The sequence below is a fragment of the Eleutherodactylus coqui genome, chromosome 10, assembly GCF_035609145.1.
Source record: "Eleutherodactylus coqui strain aEleCoq1 chromosome 10, aEleCoq1.hap1, whole genome shotgun sequence".
Lineage (NCBI taxonomy): Eukaryota > Metazoa > Chordata > Amphibia > Anura > Eleutherodactylidae > Eleutherodactylus > Eleutherodactylus coqui.
Genome location: NC_089846.1, coordinates 114682762 through 114694865, shown reverse-complemented (window position 1 = coordinate 114694865; position 12104 = coordinate 114682762).

Genomic DNA, 12104 nt, shown 5'->3' with positions numbered 1-12104 from the left:
GCCTCGGTTTCGAGTTTTAATAACGTCCAAGTCTGAAAATATATTGGCATTGGTAAACTCCAAGTAGCGGGATCGTTGTCTTCTGCATACACAGGTATGATCGGTCCAGTGCACAGTAGTTCGTGTGCGTTTCCCGTCAAGTCTGTTCCAAAACTGCTAAAAAAAAGTGATAACTTTTTTATTTTGTTTCCTCAATGACTGGGGAAAAAAGCCCATGTGAATACACCCTCGAGCATATGTGTACACTGGTGTGCACAAAACCGCGCACCCACGTACTGCATTCATGCGTGTTTGTGCATGGTCCATGCAGCATTGCTTTTAATGGGGCCGTGGCTGTAACATGGAAGCATCTAGAGCAAATGATGTAAGCCTAACAGGAAAACTAATCCCTAACCCTAACCCTCCAGGCCAGGAAAAAAATCAATATAGTTAGCCTGGGGAACAGGCTGCTTCTTTATATGGGCGAACTTACAGTGCTGGCGGCAAACTGCTCCACTGATCCGGCACTCATCAGTGCTGACCGCCGCCTCTCTGCTTCCTCCTTGCCGCCCAAGGTCATGGGAAGGGAGGTGGGAGATCACATGTGGCACAGAGAGTCACTGCAGGGCTGCTAAAAAGGAGTGGAGGCGATCGTATTCCTCCACGCCAGCAACAGTCACAGCGGCCCCGCTAAAGGGCAGTGCAGCAGTGACAGTACAGCCACCAGGTAGAGCAACAGCGGCCCCAGTAACAGGAATGGGAGCCCACAGTGCATGGCGCTGCTGGGAGGCCGCCACCGCCTACAGTCACAGCGGGGACACAGCGCAGCACACGCAGTATACTCACATCAGGAGACTGCCGTGCAGACTGCCAGGACCTACTGTGAGCCTGAGAAACGGGAGCCGATCACGAACAGAGGGCATCACACCCCCCTGTCAAGCACCCTTTATCTTGTCTCCACCACTACTTCTGGTGGTGACAAGATACATTAATACCGTCTTATACTTCCTAGTCACGGCCTGAATCCTTTTCAAGAATTTAACCCTGTGTCGAAAGTTGTTAAATTTATATTCCCAGATTCTTCTGTGGCTTTGTGATTTTGAAATTGCCTTTCAATATAATAACTTTCAGGTCTTCGAAGTTGTGTCTGTAGCTAGAAAAGTGCTTTGCCACAGGTAATTTTGTCTTTCTCTGTTTAAGGGTGGACACTCGCTAGCGATATTTTCTCTCTTGCGCTGCGGGAGCATGAGAAAACTCTCGCAGCGCAAGAAAGACGCCGGTATAGAACCGACATATCGCTAGTGCTTTCAATGGGGCCAGCGGCAGCAGCTTTAGCCCCATTGAAAACATAGGGAGAATGCCGCGGACTTCTGCCACAGCTGTGATAGCTGTGGCAGGAGTTTCCTTCATACCCGCGGGGACCGACATTCTGCTTCTCTTTTCAATGTGGCTAGCGCTGCTGCCGCTGGCCCCATTGAAAAGACTGGTGATATGCTGTTGTGATGCTGGCTTTTTTTCTCGCACGGCGATGCAAGACTTTAACTTTACTCTCACAGCGCAGTGGAGAAAAAACCACCAGTGGGTGTTCACCCTAATTGTGTGGCGATCACATCTTCTCCTCGCTTTCAGTTTTTGTCCTGTTTCTCCAACATAAAGGCCCCCAACAGGACACTTACTGCACCAGATCAGGTACACAACATTGAACGTGGATGTGATCTTTAGTCCAGTTGTGTGTTGGGGTTATGTATCCTGTCCGCGGTCCGTACATATGAGCAGGTCTGGAAGCTCCTTACCTTACAGGGATAAGTTCCTTTTTGTGTGTCAGAGGACAATGCACGGTTCCTCAAATTAGGACGTTGCCTATAACACAAAAGCGGAGGGTCCAGGAATATGGTTTTCAGACTGTCATCCTTGTGTAGGGTTTGGTGGCGTTTTACAGTTTTCCTTAGGACCTCTAGCTGTGAATTGTAGGTTATTACTAAAGGCACACTTCCATTTTTTTTCTTTCTCCTTGTATTGGACTAGTTGATTTCTGGGTATCCTGGTGGCCCTGTGATTTGGTCATGAATTATGATGGGATGGTAGCCCTGATTTTAAATGTCCTTTTTTGATGGTATAAATGTTCCTCTCTGTTGGGTTGGAGCAGATCCAGTTGTATCTGATGGCCTGGCTGTAGACAATGGACTTTTTGATGTGTTTAGGATGGGAACTGTCCCATCTGAGGTATGTGGGTCGATCAATTAGTTTTCAGTACAGGGATGTCTGTAATGAGTTGTTTGACAGTTTTATGGTGGTGTCTGAAAAGTTGATTTCGAGTAGCTTAATGTCAAGTTTATGATGGGATGGAATGCATTGAATCGTTCATGAATTTTATTAGTTCTTGTTTGGTGTTGGTCCAGATAATTTATGATGTCATCAATGTAGCAGAAGTAGGCCAATGGTTTGTTTGGGCAGGAGGCCGGAAAGGCACTCTCCGGTTTTGCCATGAAAAGGTTGGCATACTGCAGTGCCATTTACTGCTCATGGCGGTTCCGGTGAGCTGCAAGATTATCCCTTTGCCAAAGGAGAAGAAATTGTGTGTGAGGATGAATCTTGTAACATGGATTCAGAGGCAACCCCATTGGCCTCAAGGTGTGCCTGGCAGGCGGTCAGTCCATCTTTGTGTGGGATGTTAGAAAATAAGAACTCTATATCCATGGTGGCCAGGATGGTGCCATCTGAGAGGGGATCTACGGTTGACCGTTTGTTCAGTAGGTCCGTGGTGTCCTGTAAGGAGCTGGTTGTACTCCTCACCAGTGGTTTGAGGACACCTTCTACGCATCCTGAGATTCCTTCAGTGAGGGTACCTACGCCTCCCTGGGAGTCCAGCTTTGTGTAGTTTGGGAAGCATATAGAATACTCCAACCCTGAGGTTCTCTGGTATCAAGTCCAAGAGTTTTGTGAAGCCCACAGACAGACTTCTGATGACCCTTCTCAATTCCCTCCCATATTTCCGAGTCTGGTCTTGATTCAGTTTGGTGTAGCATCTGGTATGTCAGCTGTCTGTCTGCTTCTTTTGTGTAGTCCGATGTATTCATGAGGACTATAGCACCACCCTTATCTGCAGGCTTAATGGTGATCTTGTTGTTTTTGAGTGCATAGATGGTTAGTGAGTACCATGCTACTTTTTCTATTTAGTACAACATTTGATTGAGAACTCTGCATACATACAATGCTGCAGAGGATCCATAGCTGTTGACCACCTCTTTGGGTATAACTGACAGTACCAGATGCTTCAAGTTAATCCATAACTGCTTTTCCCATATACTTTGGTGTTTTTACCAGTCAAGTGCAACATCCAGTGAATAAATATAAAAATTCATGAACTTTTTTTTTTTTTTTTTATTGCTAATACACAGGTGACGGTAGCGGTCACACATCAATGCACACTTTTTTCACATCTAACAAATATGTAGAGAACGCAATAATAAAAATCCATATTTTGCAAAATGGGGCTATAACGTCGTTGGATACACAACAAGATGCGTCTGACTAATTATTGTCCAATTTTGACAATGTGCAATTTATTAGATGACATTTGCTGTCACACATGAATGCGCCCTTTCTCTCTATTTTTGCATATGTGTATATATTTTAAAAAAAACTACTGCATTTTATATTCTCTGGCTGTTACAATTGACAGCTCTTCTGACATCCCCCCCCCCCAAAGCTGCTTCTTTCTAGTTTGTCATTATTTTTGGCTGTTACACACAGAGCGTTGTCTCCCTTATTTCGGGAGCCAGATTGGATGTAGTGTGTATCTACTGTATATCTGGTGTGGATTTCACTTTAATTGAAGAAGTGACATCTGCTCTGAAAATAGGAAGCATAAATTGACATGATGTGCCACACTGCATGTCCAGTCTGCTGCGGATTGTATGTAGGTTTAAAAAGAAAAAAAAAATAATTTTTGGTGTGTGTGTGTGTGTGTGTGTGTGTGTGTGTGTGTGTGTGTGTGTGTGTGTGTGTGTGTGTGTGTTAAGCGTTCATCGGCTTGTGTAAATGGGCCTTAAGACGTAACTGTCCACGTGGTGGAAAAATATCACAGTGGAAGTCACTGTAAAGCTGCAGCAATTATGTAAAAAAAAAAAAAAATCTGCATATGATGCTGTGGATTTATCCCCATGCATGGGGAGGGGGGTATGAAATGCATGGTGAAAATCCTGGCTTTACTGCAACATAATGAGCATGCTCATTTTTGTACTCCATGCTCATGGTTTTCTTTTAATCCCATCTACTTACATACTGTAAATTGCTACAAGCTTGCATTGTGGAATCTACATATCAAATCCACAACATATCAGTTTAAATTTGAAGATGGTTAGATTGTAATTGCACATCAATAACAAAACTTGGGTAGTCCTGACATTTAAAAAGATAAAGTCCCATGGTGCAAGCACCGAGTCATGACGTATCCTTGGCAGACCGGTTTTGCCTTTCCCAGTCATCTTTACACCCAGCAAGCTAGGTACTCATTTTACTGACCTCAGAAGGATGGAAGGCTGAGTCAAGCTTGAGCCGGCTACCTGAACCATGTGGGGATTGAACTCGCAACACTCAGGTCGTGAGTGAGAGCTTAGAACTGCATTTCTGCTGCCTTAGCACTCTGCGGCAATACCAAATTGTTATTACTCCTTAAGTACCTAGAACACGGTATATCATACTTTACTTATTGAAAAAAAAATGACCAAATCTGGGATTGACAAGGCAACTGTTAGGTGGATTCAGAACTGGCTGAGTGATCGTACTCCAAGAGTGGTCATAAATGGCTGCACATCCAAGTGGCAGAATGTATCAAGTGGGGTACCACAAGGCTCTGTCCTAGGCACAGGGGTGTTCAACATTTTTATAAATAATCTGGAGGAGGGAATTGATGGGAAACTGATCAAATTTGCTGATGAAACAAAGCTAGGAGGGATAGCTAACACTAGGGAAGAGAGGGAGAGTATTCAAAAAGATCTAGAAAAGCTTGAACAGTGGGCGGCGACTAACAGAATGGCATTTAACAAGAAGAAATGCAAAGTCCTACATATAGGGGAAGAAAAATGAAAAAAAGTACATACAGAATGGCAGGAATTGAGCTAAGCAGCAGCACATGTGAAAAAGACTTGGGAATACTAATAGATCACAGACTGAACATGAGTCAACAATGTGATCCAGTAGCCAAAAAGGCAAAAAAACAATTCTAGGATGTATTAAGAGAAGCATAGAGTCTAGATCACGTGAGGTCATTATCCCCCTCTACTCTTCCTTAGTCAGACCTCATCTGGAATACTGTGTCCAGTTCTGGGCACCCCACTTTAAAAAAGACATAGACAAACGGGAGCAAGTCCACAGAAGAGTTACCAAGATGGTGAGTGGTCTGCAAATCATGTCCTATGAAGAACAATTAAGGGATCTGGGAATGTTTTGCAAAAAAAAAAAGGCTGGGAGGAGACTTAATAGCTGTCTACAAATATCTGAAGGGCTGTCACAGTGCAGAGGGATCAGCCCTATTCTCATTTGCACAAGGAAAGACTAGAAGCAATGGGATGAAACTGAAAGGGGGGAGACAGACTAGATATTAGAAAAAATTTTCTGACAGTGAGGGTTATCAATGAGTGGAACAGGTTACCACAGGAGGTGGTGAGTTCTCCTTCAATGGAAGTGTTCAAACAAAGGCTGGACAAATATCTGTCTGGAATGATTTAGTGAATCCTGCACTGAGCATGGGGTTGGACCAGATGACCCTGGAGGTCCCTTCCAACTCTACCATTCTAGGATTCTATGAACACATACTCTCATGTAGTTACAATGTTGCAAGCCTGGACCAACAATGTAACATCTGATTGTAACGGCAACATTGTATAGCAACCAAAATAGTAAAACACTGGTATGTGTATATGTACCGCTGCTCGTCTGCCAGATAGTCGCTCTTTTATAGCTAAATTAACAGGGCTTTCATTTCTGAGTCACAATGTTCTCCCCCTTTATAAATCAGTTCCTGTGCAGCCGCCCTCAGAGTAGCAGTAAAGTGGATGACATTTTTAAAATATTGTCCACATGCTACGGTAAAAATCCACTGTGGAAAAATTGATAGATGATGTGGAACTTAAATTTGCAACATGTTAAAGGGGTTGTCTCGCGAAAGCAAGTGGGGTTAGGCACTTCTGTATGGCCATATTAATGCCCTTTGTAATATACATCGTGCATTAAATATGAGCCATACAGAAGTTATTCACTTACCTGCTCCGTTGCTAGCGTCCCCGTCTCCATGGTTCCGTCTAATTTCGGGGTCTTCTCGCTTCTTTAGACGCGCTTGCGCAGATCCGTCTTCTCCCTTCGGCTCCGCTCGGCAGCATTGGCGATTTGGCTCCGCCCCCTTGTACGCATCATCGCGTAGCTCCGCCCCCGTCACGTGCTGATTCCAGCCAATCAGGAGGCTGGAACCGGCACACATCATGGGGCGGAGCTACGCGATGATGCGTACAAGGGGGCGGAGCCAAATCGCCAATGCTGCCGAGTGGAGCCGAAGGGAGAAGACGGATCTGCGCAAGCGCGTCTAAAGAAGCAAGAAGACCCCGAAATTAGACGGAACCATGGCGACGAGGACGCTAGCAACGGAGCAGGTAAGTGAATAACTTCTGTATGGCTCATATTTAATGCACGATGTATATTACAAAGTGCATTAATATGGCCATACAGAAGTGTATAACCCCACTTGCTGCCGCGAGACAACCCCTTTAAATATAGCACTGGAATTTTGGTGCAGATTTCGCCTCTTTAATTGAGGGGATGAACTCCATACCAAATTTTGCATCAACATCTGCACAGAACAGTGTGGTTTTTGATGCAAATTTTGCATCTGCTGCAAAATTTCTGCAGCAGCCACTCTGCAACAAACTCGCTCTGTGCGGACATACCCTTAGGGCTCCTTCACGTCAGCTGAATATTTCTGCAATATGCGCATAAGACATGGAAATTCCGCACCAATACCTATCTGCATGCCTTCGTGCGGATTTTGATGCAAAATTTGGGATTTCCACATCAAAATCTGCATGTAGAACTGTGGTTTTCACAACAGAATTCCACAGTGGCAGATTAGCTGCATCCTATTGTGCGCATTGCAGAAATGTTACATCATGTGAAAGAGCCTTAATGCAATGCTACATCATTCTTCTAAAACAACTAAGATACTATTATCTAAGTAGCAAACATTTGTTACCATTCCAATTGGTATAAAAGTCTCATCCAAAACATAAATATGATATCCTGGAATGAACCTTACAGGCAACTTCTTTGTTGTCTTTAGTGCTGCATGCAACCTGCAGGGTTTTGTTTATTGACTGCTTGGCCTGCAGGGGGCACTGCTGTAGTATAAAACTACAGAATGTAAGGATGGCGCTTTGCTGAAATGAGATCCACATATTTAATCCGTATATTTGATTTCTTCAAAAATATATATTTAGAGGTGTTACTTAAAATACTGATTTAACGTATGCAGACGGAGAACCAACATTATTGCAGGCATTGTGAGAAGACCGATTCCGGCGCAGTGTTGCTCGCTCTTTTACGCCGCTGCATAGTAATTTTTATGAGAACTTTTACCAGTTTCTGAAATAGAGAACAATGCATCTGGGAAAACAACATCTAAAAGCGGCGACGACTATTGTTATATGCTTCAATGAAATGCGCTGCTCCATAAAAGAGTAGCACAGTAGCGGTTTTCTGAATATTTCCCTAAAATACCATCTATTATGAAAATAATATGTATTATTAGCATGTTGTGTAACACATTTTTGGATATGTTACGCTGGTTTCACACAATGTTTTTTGTAAAAACATTGCATTTTTTGTGGCTTTTTGCAGTGTATGTTTGGTATGTTTTTTTTTCAGATGTTTTCCCATGCACTTCTCTATAGCGAAAAAAAAATACATGTCTGTTTAAAGGGGGGGGAAAAAAGCATAAGGACTCTTCTAGGCTGGGTTCACACCGGACAGAATTGCTGTGCTGCAATTCCGCTCGTGGCTCCTAATCCCGGGATTAACCAGCCATGTGGATGACATTTAGTAAAAATCTCGTCAACACATTGCGGCCAATCTGTTGCGGCAAAACTGGGCGAAATAGACATGCAGCGCGGAATTCAATTCTGCGGCATGTCAATTCTTTTTTTTTTTCCCCGCTGCAGCCTCACTCCTTTCTATGGTATGAGAAAGCCGCAGCGGAATGCCAGCAGCTGAACTGCTCCAAAACTTGCGGCAAAATGCCACGGGTCTTGAAGCTGCAGCTCTCCCTCGGAAATCTTACGTCTTTTTTGGTGCAGCTAAGCCGCAAGATTTCCGTCCCGTGTGGACCCAGTGTTAGGGTGGTTTTACACTAGCAGCAGGGGTTCTGCTTTCCTGCTCCAGTTGGGGAGCAGGAAAGGGGAATCTCCGTTGCCGAATGGCTCCATCTTAGGACAGAACCGAACAGCATTAAACGGACTCCATTGACTATAATGGGGTGCCTTTGCTTTACATTTTGCTGCCCGGGTTTTCTGCCCATATTTTGTACCGAATCTGTGACAGCACCTTCGATTGGAGGTACCCAGAGCATGCTACATTTTGAAGAAAGAAAACGCCACAAATCTCTATCAATCTCTATCATTAGACATGTGGATCTGCCTCAGATCCATTCCGCCACAATCGATCCTATCACTTATACGGATCCCGCGATGTTGCATGCCTCACTGGCATCCTATATGACCATACTTGGATCCTGGCATTGGCTTTTAAATGAGTCCCTACTGCATGATGTTGTCAAGGAGGCAATTCACACAGACCCAATACACTACTTTGAGGAGAACCCACCCGGTGATACTTCTTCCCTTATGTGGGCAGTCCACAAATGTGGTATTCGGGGTTGTTCATGTGACATGGGACTCGGTTTAAAAAAGAAAGATCTTGCAAAATAACGGCCCTTATATCCAAAATTATTGTCTTAGAAAAAACACAAACTCTCCCATGCCGCCTCGGTCCACGGTCCACTTATCACAGCCCATAAACTTTTAAAGGAAAAACTAGATTTTTAAACTAAGTACCTCGTAGCCAGAGAATGTCGCCATTTCTTTGAATTCGGAAACACATGTAGCAAGACTTTACTGAGATCTTTAAGAGAACAGATGTCCTGTAACTTTGTACCTGTAATCTCACCCTGTAATGGTTCCCCAACCAGTGACCCTGAAAAAATTGCAGTGGAGTTTGCTCAATTCTATAGAGAACTGAACAATTTGATCCCCCTTAGGGACTCAAGTCGTTACCTCCCTGGGTTTCCAAATACCAGGGTATTTGGAGGAAACCGGCCTGCGGACAGTTTCACTCGAGTTGACAAGTGCCCTGGGTGCATATTTTGTATTTCAGCCACACTTCAGTCGCCGTGAGCGATTCCAGCGACCTGATTGGTTGTTGGGTACACAACCCCCTTTGGAGATGTGCACGAGTGGGCGGCCCGTTAAATAAGCAGCAGCAGGGCCGTAGAAGGGTCGGCAACTAACCCTAAACCCTAACCCTAAACCCTAAACCTAACCTTAATCCTAACCCTAACACCTAACCCTAACCCCCCGCGGGTCTCGTGAACTAGCACTCGTGCAGATCTCCAAAGGGGTGTGTGTACCCAAAAACCAATGAGGTCGCTGGAATCGCTCACCGCTACTGTAGTGCGGTTGAAACAGATATTTTTGGTATAACTTACCGTAAAATTTCTTTCTCGTCACGTTCATTGGGGGCCACAGCCTAGACCATGGGATATAGCCACTGCCCTAGGAGGCGACACTAAGCAAAAAAAGTGTTAGCTCCTCCCCGCTGGCTATATCCCCCCCTGCAGGCACTCAGCTAATTAGTCTGTCTGCAAGCAGTAGGTAGCCAGTGGGAGTACATTTATACATATTGTGTTATATACATACCAAACATAAATCTGGTGTAATTCTTTGCCACCAAAAAAATGACCGAAGAACAGAGAGTTCCGGCAACCGCCTAAATAATAAGGGGTGGGTGCTGTGGCCCCCAATGAACGTGACGAGAAAGAAATTTTACGGTAAGTTATACCAAAAATATCTGTTTCTCGTCCGTATCATTGGGGGCCACAGCCTAGACCATGGGACGTTCACAAGCAGTCCCGAAAAAAACATATACTGGGTGGGCACTGCACGTGCGGTCAAACGACTGCCGCCTGCAGGATTTTCCGTCCAAGAGCGGCATCGGATGATGCGGCTATATGGACTCTATAAAATTTCGAAAATGTATGCACGGACGTCCAGGTGGCTGCCTTGCACACCTGGAGGGCTGAGGCTCCATGACGGACTGCCCAGGAGGCCCCCACCGCCCGTGTGGAGTGGGCCGTAACCCGAAATGGTGGCGAGCGTCCCGAGGCTCGATATGCTTCCGTTATCAGGGACCTTATCCATTTTGATAGGGTGACTTTTGAAGCTGCTAGGCCCCTTCGAGTCCCCTCCGGAATAACGAAGAGGGAGTTGGTCTTGCGGAAATCCCTTGTTCTCTTCACATAGGTTCTCAGCGCCCTTACTACGTCCAGGTGGTGTAGTAGTTTTTCCTTTTTGTGTACTGGATTTGGACAAAAGGAGGGCAAAACGATTTCCTCATTAATATGAAACTGAGAGACTACTTTTGGTAAAAACTCGGGTGATGGTCTTAGTACCACTTTGTCCTGGTGAAAGGCCATATATGGTGTTTGTATAGACAGTGCCGCTAGTTCCGAGACCCTTCGGATCGATGTGATGGCGACGAGGAATGCCACCTTCCAGGTTAGTAACCGCATCGGGATTTCCTTGAGCGGCTCAAACGGCTGGTCCGTAATAGTGTCTAACACGAGATTGAGCTCCCAAGTTTGGACCGGAGGCTTAAACGGGGGTGTTGTATGGGCAACTCCTTGCAGGAAAGTCCGTACTGCCATCCTGTTTGCAATTGGTCTTTGGAACAGTACCGTTAGTGCTGATACCTGGCCCCTCAGCGACCCTACCCTTAATCCTACTTCAAGGCCTGATTGTAGGAATGCAAGAATCCTGGACACCGAAAATTGCATTGGTTGTAAACGCCTCTCCTCGCACCAGATGAAGAAGCGCTTCCAGACTCTATAGTAGATTGCTGATGAGGCTGCTTTCCTGGCTCGTATCATTGTCTGGATGACATTCTCCGCATAACCCTTCCTTCTCAATACCTCGGTCTCAACGGCCAGGCCGTCAAATGTAGAGACCTGGAATCCGGGTGAACAAAAGGCCCCTGGGATAGCAGGTCTCTTCGCTCCGGAAGGTGCCACGGTGTGTCGTACAGCATCTCCATGATGGCCGCGTACCAGCTCCTTCTTGGCCAATTTGGTGCTACCAATATCGCCGGTCGCCCTTCCTGCTTGATTTTTCCCAGGATCCTCGGTATGAGCGGGATTGGCGGGAATACGTATAGGAGTTTGTACTCCCTCCACGGAATTGTCAGGGCATCGGTTGCCGCTGCCTGTGGGTCCCGGGCTCGGGACACAAATGGGTGTATCTTGCAGTTCAACCGTGACGCCATGAGGTCCACATCTGGTGTGCCCCATTTCCGGCATATCGTCTGAAAAATTTCTGGATGCAGGCCCCATTCGCCGGGATCTATCCTTTCCCGGCTTAGGTAATCCGCCATCCAGTTTTCTACTCCGGGGATGTACACCGCGGATATTGAGCTTAGATGCCTCTCTGCCCATGTCAGTATGGCTGCCACCTCGCTCATTACCGACGAGCTCCGTGTCCCACCTTGCCGGTTGATATAGGCCACCGCTGTGGTGTTGTCCGTCTGAATGCGTACGCTTTTTCTCTTGAGACTGGGCCCGAAGTGTTGGAGCGTCCGGTAGATAGCTCGCAGTTCTAGAATGTTTATGTGAAGCCTTGCCTCTCTTTGTGACCACTCTCCCTGAACCGATTGGTCCCTCAGTGTTCCGCCCCAACCCGAAAGGCTGGCGTCCGTCGTCACTACTGTCCATTGCCTGGGGCCCAACGGTCGCCCTGCCTGCAGTCTGCCAGGTCTCAGCCACCATTTCAGTGACCCCCGGACCTGAGGGGTTATCTGGATCTGCCGTTCCA